This window comes from Adelges cooleyi, unplaced genomic scaffold, assembly GCF_023614345.1.
Source record: "Adelges cooleyi isolate 19-005CV unplaced genomic scaffold, UGA_ACOO_1.1 ACOO_flye_CR_arks_rails_tigmint_CR_PRNA_651, whole genome shotgun sequence".
Taxonomy (NCBI): domain Eukaryota; kingdom Metazoa; phylum Arthropoda; class Insecta; order Hemiptera; family Adelgidae; genus Adelges; species Adelges cooleyi.
In genome coordinates this window covers 9,382,785-9,394,961 of record NW_026096352.1, presented here as the reverse complement: position 1 = coordinate 9,394,961, position 12,177 = coordinate 9,382,785, and the positions used below count along the sequence as shown (strand labels likewise).

The 12,177-nt window shown below is 30.7% G+C and overlaps 1 protein-coding gene across 1 annotated transcript in view; it reads right to left on the bottom strand.

Moving 5' to 3' along the window:
- The window catches only part of LOC126844894 (uncharacterized), a 136,663-nt gene extending 124,871 nt beyond the window's left edge, over nt 1-11,792 (bottom strand). The window contains exon 1 of the mRNA XM_050583363.1: nt 11,536-11,792. The gene's annotated coding sequence lies outside the window, so the exon portion shown is untranslated. The remainder of the gene's footprint in view (nt 1-11,535) is intronic.
- Nucleotides 11,793-12,177: the final 385 nt, after the last annotated feature.

Below are 12,177 nucleotides of genomic sequence, written 5' to 3'. Positions count from 1 at the left end.
AAAACAGCTAATTTAATCTTATAAATAAAGCATTTAAGAGTAACATAAGCGTTTGCAGTTAATTTTTCCCCTTTAAATATGTATTATTCGTTATAAAAGGGAATTATCTCTTTGTAATTTAATTTTGAAATAACGAGCTTTTTGTAAATTAATGTGTAAGAAAAACATAGGTACAAGTATTCATTCCGTATTTTCTATTTTAACTGTTGTTTCTCTTTCATATTGATATTTATATGGCTAAATGTGACTTCATTAAGCAAAAATGTGTGTATTATAAAAAAAATTGAAGTTACACCACTTTTACAAGAAACGACCTATATTTTAAAGACATTTTCTAAGTAAGTAAATTCAAAATTATTTATATAATGGAAAACAGATACAAGCGACTTTATGTCGGGAACTAATTAATAATCTCAAACTGAATTCGAAACCCATTTGATTCGGCTACTTAACGACATTTGAGTGGCAGAAAGCACAAGACACGAAACGGCTACAAAGAGGAGACTATCACCAAATATTTGAAACTGAAGTCGAATCGATATGAATAATCTAACGACTTACCAATTACTAATAAATAAATTAACAATTATTGCATCCGAATAAATTTAATCAAGAAAGATGTGCGTCGCGTATACCTATAATCAAACACGGCGGTATTTTCGTTTACATAAAATATGTGCTTATAGAAGTTTCCATCTTATCTTCTTTTTCATTACCCTACATTCTCTCTCTCTTCTCTCTCCCTTCAAACAAAAATAATCTTTTAAACTTTCTCTCCTCTATGGGTACTAACAACCCTTTCAACATTTGTAACTTCCAGATTCATCCTCGACGCTGGCTTTTCCATTTAAGTGTAAGTAAGATATGATCATCATTCTTTAATTTTGATTATATTTAATAATATTTTAGATACGGTTCCTGTGTAATTTCTCCGGTTTTGTCGGATTTTTACACTTGAAGTTCTTTTTGTTTATGCATGAGTATAGATTCATAATTTAATAACTATTTTACTTGTATCATTTAACAATATGTTGTTATTCTGGTTTTAATTCACATAAAAAAATATATATATTACGGTGTTTTATGCGAATAAGCTATTAGGTTGCATTCTTCCAAGATTGTGTGTACTATATCTACCTGTACTGAAGTCTGAAAGTGATGTTCGACAGGTTCAATTGCCACTGCCTTAAGATGTCTGAAAAAGACTTATAAGCCCTACTATTTTTACATTAATAAGATCAAGAGCATCACTACTGACGGATAATTTATACAATTATCGTTTTTGATCAAACATAAAACAATAATTCGAACAAATAATTATTTGACCACATTTTTTCGACCGTTTCTTCATCTGCGGCCTAATGATTTTCTAGTTTCGACTAAGTGGACCATTCCCGACTCTAGTTCTTCCGTCGCAGTAGTAGGATATAGTACTGTTGTTGTTTAGTTATAAATGGAGAGGGTCCAGAAAGCAATGTCTAAGAGCATTATATGGTATTATAGGTTTATAATATTATAGAATGTGCTTTATTGTTACGGTACCCAATCCTGTTTGTCCCGTTTAGTTTGCTACCGATATTACTGTGCAGCGAACGTTCGCACGTTTTATGAAATATTTGTTGTGTACTTAGGTGTTTCCAAAGTCACGTTTACACAGTCCGATTACTGGGAAAAAGGATGTTGTTTATTATATTAAAAAAAAAAACGCAACTGCTCTTATAAATTATAATATTTACTCTGGCGCTTTATCGGCGGATACGGTGCATAAGTGCGTGGATTATTCATAATAACGCGAGCGTCTCGGATTCGTAGTAGGTATTAAAACAATAATAATAAAATAAACATTATTTCCAACAATAAAAATAGTGTAAGAACTCGTTTATGTGTGTGTGTGTGTGTGTGTGTGTCCGGTCTACCGGATGTAATATTAAAAACCCCGGGCCAAGTATACGAAACTCCGGGTACATGCGAACACACCCTGGCCGAACAAACAGACATCATCCGACGATTATAGTTTATACTCATATCGCTTTAACTTGCCCTCCCCCTCGGCATTCATTTTGGCCCTGGAAAATCGATTGCGTCCCGTTTTTGCATTATATTGTTAAACGATAGCGACGGCCGTGTGTTCGATCGGAGTACGACCGAAACGCCGCCGCTTTGAGTGTTACGGTTAAATTTGTTCGGCTGCTAACAATAATAATAGCCTAATAATTATTGTAAAAAAAATAAAAATAAATTTGTCGCTTAGGTACACTGCACGCGGCTGCCGTTATTCCATGGATATGGTTTTCACATCGCATTTTTCCCCTCGCCCCGGCCGAAGTCAACGATACCGACAAAACACTTGACCGACGCGTATGTTGCCTATAACTTTAGCCGTAGTTCGCCGACACAATAATGATTAGTTTTGTCGCTATTATGAATAATACAGACAAAACGTGACGACCCTGCGTTATCATAGCGATGAATGTGATCAGAAAAATCTGGTCCGGCTAAAATAATAAAGTATCATGTGAATGGTAACACAAGCCAAGAGTAGGTACACAACAACGAAAGTCTCGGATGTAATGGATTGTGATATCGAGAGTTAGAACTTGGAAACCCTAGAAAAGGGTGTGTTAAGTCATTCCAAACAAAAACTATAATATTAAGAGGACACCGCGCAGTCGTCACACATATTGTATATTAAGGCGATACGTATAGCGATTATAAAACAAATTGAAGTTGAGGGGATTGCATGCGGTTTATTTTTAAGGAGTTTTGTATAGACAATATTTAAGAAAAAATTGATTTTAATAAATGTTGACGATTTTAATTAATTAAACGGTTAATTTGTATAAGCTTCAAGGTATTATTTTTAATTTTCCAAAAATTTCCTATGAGTAAAAGCTATTTTGGTTTATTTAGACAAAAAAGTCGACTACATGGGAATGTCCAATTTCAATTCTGTAAAGAGATTCGTGTTCTTTGGCTACTTTACTATGTTATGTAGAAAGCCGATTTTCATTTTAAAATTATTTCAGTTTCTTGTAATTAAATTAATTAAATTAATTAAATTTGCAATTTTTTACAAAAAAACAGCTAATAATCAAAAATCGGTTAATACATAAGCTAGTAAAGATGCTAAAGAATTAGTTTATCTTTACATAACAAAGTAATCGAAATTTTGTCTGGCTTTTTGGTCTACAACTTTTTGTCTACAGTCTGCAGTTATTAAAACTTTCATAAAAAAAAATGTTCAATTATTGTTAGACTTTTTTTAAAAATTGATTTGAATTTAGTAAAACTGTCAAACAAACGGATTCGAGTGTATATAACTATATTATAGTGTTTAGTAAAATCGCATTAAATTTAAAAAAGTAATCAAGAAATGAACCAACGATACCAAAATCGAATGAAAACCGCTATTAGAATAATTAAAATTAATCTACGACGTTGACTATTATTGATTGCGAGAGATTTAATTAAAAAAACGTATTAAAATAATTAAAATAATTTTCAAACAATTCATTAAATAATATTAAAATAATTAAAATTAATCAACGACGTTAACTATTATTGATCGCAAGAGATTTAATTTAAAAGACGTAGTCAATTTTCCGACTGTTAAACTCGGTGAGTCGATAGCTGTACCGAAGACTCATCTGTTTTTTTCTACCTAAACATTGGCGGCGTTAGGATTAACCCTAAGTACGTCTTATTGTTATACCATACCGCTTTTCTTCCCTACTCCCGTCTATTGCCAAATCCCTTCGGCGCACGTAGCTCACAAACCGCACTGCCGCTTCGCTATATCCGTTTTAATGTAAAACACAAAAAACAAAATAAGATCAAACTTCTTTCACTTAATCTTATTCTTTCCGCCTCGGTTCGTCGCACGCACACATCCATTGCACGACAAACATATTTTTAAAATGATACTTATATTATTACAAAGAAACAAGTCCTTTATTTCGGTGAACTGCGACACAGTAGATATAACAATAATACATAGGATTTAATTTACAGTTATGATTTTTATTATAAACAACAATTTTTAAAAAAAATGTTTCAAAAAATAATAAGAAATCATTATAAACTATCAAAATGTAAAGTTCAAAATCATTAGGCAATCGTCAGCGGCGACAAATAAGATTAACGGAAGGCACCTAAGCGCTGGATTTAATAGCAGATACCAATTCAGGCGATTTATATGATAACATAAATCAATTTTTTTTTAACTGCAAGAAAGCCTCGGTAGCACAAGCCATTGGCGAATAACGTGCAATGTATTTTAATTTTTATACGTTGTTTATTCAAGCGTTACTATCCGATATTGCTTTAACAGATTTTGAAACATGGCGATGGAAACAACCTGGAAGTATATTTCCTATTTAAAGTAAACAAGGCTTAAACACTAAACTTATATACCTACGCGTGTTTAAAAAAATACAAAAATAAACTATTGTTTTTTTTTCTATAATCTGCAAGTCTGCTTTTTAAATAACCGTTAGAATGCAAAACATGTTTTATAAAATGCAAGTTTCTGAAAAACTTCAGCGCATGTGTCCCTAAGAAGAAAATTAAAGATTAAAGAGTTTATTGAAATATTTTTAGATGAAAAGGGCACAATTTGATTTTAACTAGAGTCCGTTTAAAAATGTAAAAATCGACGTCCATTGTAACGTGGTCTATAATAGTACCAAAAATGACCTAATATGTAAATATTATGTAGACAAATTCTTCATAAATAATATTATTATGTTAATAGAAAATTAAAAATACATGTTAAAACGTGTTAAAACGTGTATCTCCCGAGACATATTTTGGTAAAAAATATTAAAACAACACAACCTGCGTAAAAATAAAAATATTAGGTAATATTAAATATAAATAAAAATTAATTTTGGTTATATTGTTACACGAGTGTAACCATTTTAACTTTAGGCCTATATTTTGTACGTTCGTCCAATTAAAAGGTCCGTTGATAACATATTTTATTGTAGTTTGTATCATAAATAAATTATGGTTTAAACATACCATAAACCCGGTATCATTTACAGATCGCAATATAGTAGCAGCGATGGTCCATTAATAAATATATGGCCAATAAAAAAGCCACAAATCTATGTATGGTTCAGGGAACTCATATTTAAAAGGCATATGTTCAGTAACGCGTGCCAATCGACAAAAATCTCCCATGTATTATAATAATATAATATACTTCTTCTTCTTTTTCGCCTTTATCCCAACTATATGGGGTCAGCCAAATACAGTTATAAAATGCTAACAGTAGTCTATTGACTACACTAATTACCACTATACTTCTTTAGTACAACAGTCAACAATATTAATATCATAATAACAATTGCTGTATTTATACCTATCGAAACTAACTTAAACATGCAATGATATATAGTAATTAAAACTAACATTGTTTTTAAATAAATAATGATAATTTATGTAACATATTTTAAAGTATATCATATTTTGCTAAGTTAATGACAGGAATAGAAATTAGTTCCAAACAGAAGAAAAATAAATGATATAATAACATTAATAATAATGATAAAAGGCGTAAATTTAAATTTTAAATGAGGCCAATCTAAAATCCATTTGAAAAATACCCGATTTTCTTTTATACTCCCCTCTCGACCCTGAATCATGCAACGACAATTTAATTATTCTTAAATAATGTAAACACCATTAAATTTATTTTAATATGTATACATTGTACCAAACGTTATTTTTATTACTTAGCGAATATTAAATGAGGATCTGGTTGGAAAAAATCTTTTAAAAAAAATCTAAACCGTGAAAAAGGTTATTCAACTTTTAAATATTTAAACATAATTTAGCTGTATGTTAGTATAAAAATTTTAAATTTGCATAGCATAAGCAAACAAATTAATTACAATATTAATTTTAATGCTAATGGTTATAAATACTAATTGTTCGCCTATTAGAATTGTTGTTTTTAAATAGGCACCTGATATTCTAACAGCGTAAACATTTTGTTGTGTTTTTAACACGCTTATATTAGCTTCACTTGTATGTATGTTTGTATGTAACTATGTAACTAAAAGCGGTAGGCAGCCGAACGTACATGCGTGTATTCATTGTTGTTTACCTGAAGTTTTCAAGTAATAGAGACACGTATGTACTAGAATTAAAAAAACACGATTTTAAAGCACATCGAACTAAAAAGTGGAAAATAATTATAGTTTAAAAAACTAAAAAACACGCTTAAATAGTAAAATAAACTAAAAAGTAGAAAATAATTTTCAATATAGAAATCAATTAATAAAAAATAAATAGTGTTATTGTAAAAAAAGCGTGGGGTGCTACATATATCAGTTCTTGAAAAGCGCCCCACACTTTTTTCACAATAACACTATTTATTTTTATTAATTGATTTCTATATTGAAAATTATTTTCTACTTTTTAGTTTATTTTACTACTTAAGCGTGTTTTTTAGTTTTTTTTTTACTATCCATTGTTAACAACATAAAAAAAAAGTAAAAGACAAACGGATTTTAAATGTATTTAAATTATAGTTTTCAAAATGAGATTTTGATTCTACAGTTTTACCATTAGCGGATTGTTTACATTTGCAATGCTTAGTTTCTGTTTGCATTTAATTACTATTTTGAAACGACCTTTCTCTTGAGTTTAAGTTTTTTTTTTAAATAATTGAGTTTTACCGGGATGTTCCAGCTAAGTAATCTAGGAGCTAAACCCATTAAAAAAGCTAACGAATGGACCCTAAAAATGTACGGTTCATCACAGCTTCGAATCCAAAACAACATTGCCAAAACACATACGGCATTAATCTATGGTTCTGGTAAGTGGTAAATGATAACGTTTAAAATACATGTTATGCATTTCAATAGAGTGTTTTAAACAAAAGAGAGGGACTAAACTTATACTAAACGTCTCTAAACATTTTTAATTTCACTATGTTTTTTGTTTAAGTAAACAAATAGTAATCTTGTATTTGGTTGTCTATTGTCCTGTTTGTATAGAGTTTTGGCCTTTATGTGTAAAGTGTCCTACTTTATGTTGAACAGTACCTAATGTTTTTTTTTGGGGGGGCAAATGTTCTAAATGAATAAACAAATAAGTTTGAAGCTTATCTTATTTAATATTTAATCTATTTATTGGTGCGTGTACCTTTTATTATTAGGATAAGGACGTGACAAACGTATTAAACGTTGCGTACCTATTTTTTTATATGCTTAATGTAACAACCAATGTAGCTGTAACCACTATCCCTGATAACCGTGACATTATAACATTATTAAAAAAATGTTTTGTATGCTACCCTCAAATGTTTATAAGTAAAGAGTTGAATTACAGAAATGTTTTTTTTTTGCAAAGGAGTTGTGGCCGATCAACGTTTGAAGTACCTAATCTCTCTTTGAAAATTTGACGTGTTTAAATAATTTTGTCAATATTTATACAAAACGTGCAAGTTTTATGTAACTTGTATAATTAGTTTGTTTTACAGCTACTGTCTATTCATGACGTGTTTACGATGGTTTATAATTGAAGCGGCAAATGCACAAAAGCAGTCTATATAGTGTATATTAAATTATACGTGACTTCCTATAATCCTATATATATTATTATCTTTTCGCCGCCGGTCCTTTACTCGCTTATAAAACGCCTTTATTTGTTTTTAATACGTCCCATAAAGACATTTTACTGGATATATTATACATATATATTTTAATAAAATTCTATAACGGCTGAGTTAATTTACGGTGTATTTAGGTTAGATGTTATAATTAAATAGCGGTAGGTATTCGATATTGAAAAGAGTCAAAAGGTTCGTTAAAAAACAATCGTGTCATCAAGACTTTATCTTAAGGCCCTCTATCTTTTGTCGAAACATAGCTGTTCGACTGAGTTCATCCACATCACCTCCTCCGCCTCCTTTTTAATTAATGTAAAACTTTTTAACTGTTTTCAGTGTATTATAGATGTATCTTTTTTGCACACATAATTACATACATACAAACTGCGTTATATAATTGGAATCGTACATCATATACTAACTATTATTATTGCCGTTCTCTTTTCCACCATAATAATAATATAAGATACTCACAACGTGTATTTAATTTAACGCGAATTACAATCGAGGGCCTAATAAGAGTTTGTTTTTTGCTTTACCGCCAACCCATTTGTGAGTTTTCCCAATTGTGTAACAACAATACGAGATGCACACACACACACACACACACACACCATATGATATGTAATAATAATCATCATCGTATTATTATTATTATTGTATTCTTCGTTCATTTTCCGTTCTGATCCGATGGCGTCTCTAATCACTCGTTTTAATTCCTTACCTGTCCTTACCTGTCCCTTACTTGTCCCCGAAGAAGCTAAAATGCATCCTAAATAATTAAAATTAAAAACAATCGCACTATTTATGACTCAACATATGCAGTAATTTCGGTGTTGGTGAATTGCGGCCCAATCCCTAAATCAAGTACGAGTTGCGGCCCAGGTTTATTAGAGGGACGTATGAGTTGCGGCCCGGGTTTAGGAGAGAGACGTATGACGTAGTTGCGGCCACATAATAATTACCACTTTATGTTAGCCTATTAGCGTTACTCAGAAGACACCACGGGGAGGTTGGCTGAATTATCTCCCAAAAATTTGTTTTTTGGTCAAGTTTCGTCATGTTATTTGTCGATGAGCAATTCCGTCGTTGTCATTTTAGTTATTTTATATTATTGAGTTGACAAAAATTCATCTGTCCTAACTTTGACACTATAATAACTTCAAAAGCAACGAGATCACATAATATAAAAACAATGCGAAAATTAAAATTAAAAAATTAATTAAAACCTATAGGCTATAAGATATTGAGTGGATCTCTTTAAAAAAATCGTCCTGTATAACTAAATTGGCGATAAAAGTTTCAAGATAAAAAAGGTTGTACGGGCCACAACTCATACATCTATCAAAAACTGCTGGGCCGCAACTCATACGTCCTTTGAAAACTGCCGGGCCGCAATTCACCGGTCTCCGACATCGTAAACAACACCTCGGGCCGCAACTCACCTACAGCCAGTAATTTATACCAGAGACCTTCTAATGTAAGTAAAAATTGTTCAGTTCCAATGCGTTCGCTCCTATATAATCCTATAAAAATATAGGATTATATTAGGATTATATAGGAAATATATTATTGGTACAAATTCGTATACTCTGAGGATAGAATGCTAAAAAACACGACCCTCTCCCCATTATCTAACCCATTGAAGGGCGCACATAAAATTAAAAAAAAAAAAATTTAGTGTGAAACCAAAAAGAGGAGTGCACGAGTCAGGCGTTTTTGTTTCTGCGCAGACATGGCATCTCGTGAAACATATTATTATAAACAACAGCTTTCAAAAACTCTACTCATAAAACTCAACAAATATTTTGAACAAAATAAACCTAGTTATTCTCTTCGCTCCACAGAAAAATATTCAATCATGGATATGTTATCTGTTATCACTTATATTTTGTCTCTTATGTGTAACCTTTTATCACTAATATCTTATCACATCTCTAGTTTCTTATCACTCATATCTTATTACTTATCACTTAACTCTAACTGAAAGTGTAACGCGAAAATGGCGGCATTAAATATTTTCTTGTATCCAGACCGAAAACATAATATTCATATATTCATGTTATACATAGCATATTATAGCTTTTATACAAAAAATTGTTACAGTAGACTATTAATTGGAAACTTAACACTTTTAAACTAAATTAAACTTAAACTAGTTTGTAAAAAAGTAGCTTGTTACTTTTATGCCCTCACCCCCTCCCCCGCTGGTGGCAATAAGAAATTAGTAATGCTTCTAGTACTCTAACTTGGTTCTATAATTTTTTTTTTGCGAACTGGGAATGTGTGAAAAATGATTACTTCTCTTCCAACCTGTCAACAATAGTCACAATAAAAATACTGATTATAGCCGTCAAAACGCAGAGGGTGGAAAATTCAACTTGATCCCGAAGGTGCGCCGTACGAGAGTAAAGCACAGGTAGCGCTATTCACACAGACACGTGAAAAAGGTGGTGAAAGGTATGAAGTATTTTTTCTTTATACTTGATGAATAATATATTCATAAAGAATATTGTATTTTATAGCTTTTATGTACCCCTATACACCGGAAGGACGACGGCAATGTTTCCTTCCCCCAAAAAAATCAACATCAACTACTTCCAAGAAGCTATAATAATAATATACTTATATTATTCAGAGAAATAAAATATAAATAAGTATAAGGAAAGTTTTCGGAAGCAGCGAATTTCGTTACACTAGTTTGTCGAATATTACAATAGATATTTTCTTGCAACAGCGAATTTGACAAGTACATTGCCACCGGTAATTTGTATTTCGATAAACATGTATTACAATAGTTGACAGCTGTTCTAAGAAACCTTTAGAATGCAAGCTTTCCACGCAGTACCGTTGCTTTATATAAAATCAAATTGCGCGGGTAACTAATTTAAAAAATAATATTAAATCTTCAATTTCTGACTGTATATTTTTATATTATAATAAGTATGAAAACATGTCATGTACTTAATACTTGAATCATAAGTGTATAAAAGTTGATTATATTTTTTGGTTCAATAAGACCATATGCATTTTTATAAATCAAATTTCGTTGGCAGAATTATATTGTATCGTTTAATGAACGTTTTATGATTTTTATTTTATGTCTAGTAAAAATAAATTGAGTTGCGAGCATACTCGTAAACATGTTATTATTTATTATAATTGTATAAAAACATATTTTTGCCAAACATTTTTTTAATTTAAACACTTTTTTTTATTTCATTTTAACCTTAAATTGTATGTGTTTATTATGTTTGTTTGATTCAATATTCCGTTCAATAAGATAATTTTCTTCGACTGCTTATGGCTTTTAAGTTTTAAATTAATTTAAGTATAAAATACAATTCTAAATCAAATACAAATATTTGTATGTATTTAATATTTATATGTAAATTTCCAAGTTATTCCTTATTTTTAATAAAAAAAAACCTGAGCGTAAGAATTTCATATTACCAACTTTACATGTAGACCGTAGAGGTATGTGCTGAAATTACAAGAAAAGGTGAGCGAGAGAAATAAATATGTAATCAGCTCGGCGAGTATGTATCTGAAATTAACACACACGAATGAAGTTAAATGAAATCGTAAAAGAAAACCCCCTTTATTTTTTTGAAATACACAGCCCATATATATATATTTTATACATTTTTTTTCCGTGATTATAATATATATATAATGTGTTATTTTATTTTATGTATGACCTATCACCTAGCCTAATTACAGCTCTGCTGTAATAATGCAAAAATACAAATAAAAACGTCTATTAACTATTGTACGATAGGGTTAGTTGAAAAAATATAGAAAGCTTCTAATTTTAAAAAAAACTTTCAATTATAATATTATATTATGTAAACATACCAATCGAAAGTCATTACCATTTTTCATTTTTAGTACTAATATGTTCTTAAACCTACCTCTAACGGGTTTCTGAAGTATTGCCGCAGTGTTGTTGGCCTAAGTAAATTGTAGAAACAACCGAGTTTCAAAGTAACTTGAGCTAAGATGGTTCAGCGGTGTAGCATTGCATACTGCAGATAGGTATATATACAGTCACCCACTAGTTCTATTTACATCTATGTTAAGTTAGATTAAGGTACATAGATGTACATTGTAATAACACACTAGTATGACACATAATAATACTTGTAAAATGTAATAGGCTGTTCTCGTCGATTCGACATAAAGCTTTGATCATTATTGCCATTATTGCGACCAACGTGTGTGTGATTATTCGAGTGTGAATTTAACGGTTATAAAAAGTTTGTTTTATCGCTCCTGGGGACGGCAATATGTATATTTTTTATTTTCACATTCGGAATATAGCAAACGTCATGTGCCGGCATTTCTGGAATTGAATCGGCCCCCGCCGACATCAAAAGTGTCTGGCAATGATTTGCCACCGCTTGCAACGGTGAATCTTTTACCAAAGGGGATAACTATGCAGGTCCATAATTTAATAAATTCGTAGCATAAACTCTTTTTTATATATATTTTCCGATCACTTTTTGATCCCAGGCTTAACAAATATTTAAATAATTCAATAACAACGATATGGT